The following is a 1,110-nucleotide window of genomic DNA, read 5'->3' as shown; positions in this document are numbered from 1 at the left end:
CATGGTAAAATGGGGAGACTGAGATAATAGATTGTGGTGAGAGAAATCTATTACAGGCCACTAGTCTCTGGTTTTCTTGGGGACAACAAACAACCTGGAATAAAAACCTGGAGAAAGATGATAAATAGGTTCAATGGCATGTTGAGACAATAGGTCTTGTACCACCTCTGACAGATGGTGGCTGGTGAAGGGATTCCGAGGCAGAGGGAAGGAAATGGGTACCTGAAACAAGGGAGCTAGGGAAAGAAATTGGAGGACAAGTCCTTCTGATAAAACCTGAATAACCCACTGACCTGTAGTGAAAAATCACCAAAGGGTAACAAATTTACTCAATCAGACTGGAACCCACTGAATAGTCATCTGTACTGTTGGCATTGTGTCCATCTATGTCAAATAAAAAAAAAAGAGATGAGATTTTATATCTTGTACATTTCTTAATGGATTGCCTTGAACTTTGATATGTGAAGTAAGAGTCCAGTAGAGTACATCCACTGAAAATGTGATAGCTTAGGTTAGTGGAGTATTGCTAAACTATCATTCCTGTTAATAACACACACACTGTGTTCTACAGGTTGTTTTGGCTGCACAAAACACTACTGTGTGTCTTGATATCTATAAGAACCCAGCAACTACCAGAAGTCAACAGAAAGCTGTAAGCTGTGTTCCATTTATTCTCTTCATGACATTTCTGGAACCTGTGTTCTTGCAAATTCTTTAAAGTTATCTGTTGGCTATCAGCATACCTTATTACCACAATAGTTTCTAAGACTTGGAACTTCATTACCCACATATAAGGTTAATTTAACTATTTTAGCGACCTTGACAAAGTGAATAGCTTGCACTTTCTTATTTAACTGGTTGTCCGAGTAGTTTTACAAGAATTGGAATGTTTTAGTATAAATGATATTAAACATTTAAGACTTTTGTTATTCATTATAACTTTTTAAAAGATATAAATATAGGCTTTCTAAAAGTTTTAATAGGTTTAGCAAATAAAGTACCAATAAAATGGCCGATCAAAATGTTGCAACTGATAATGATTACTTATATAAGGTAAGTTAATGGTTTATAATTATTAATATGAAAGATAACTTTAGGACTGAGTTATCA

General features: G+C 35.0%; 1 protein-coding gene across 1 annotated transcript in view; it reads right to left on the bottom strand.

The window, feature by feature from the left end:
• LOC106466330 (serine/threonine-protein kinase unc-51-like) overlaps positions 1 to 1,110 on the bottom strand; it is a 157,640-nt gene that overhangs the window by 154,312 nt on the left and 2,218 nt on the right. The gene's annotated exons all lie outside the window — the stretch shown is intronic.

The sequence above is a fragment of the Limulus polyphemus genome, unplaced genomic scaffold, assembly GCF_000517525.1.
Source record: "Limulus polyphemus unplaced genomic scaffold, Limulus_polyphemus-2.1.2 Scaffold2225, whole genome shotgun sequence".
NCBI classification, from domain to species: domain Eukaryota; kingdom Metazoa; phylum Arthropoda; class Merostomata; order Xiphosura; family Limulidae; genus Limulus; species Limulus polyphemus.
This window is presented reverse-complemented; position numbering and strand designations above follow the sequence as displayed.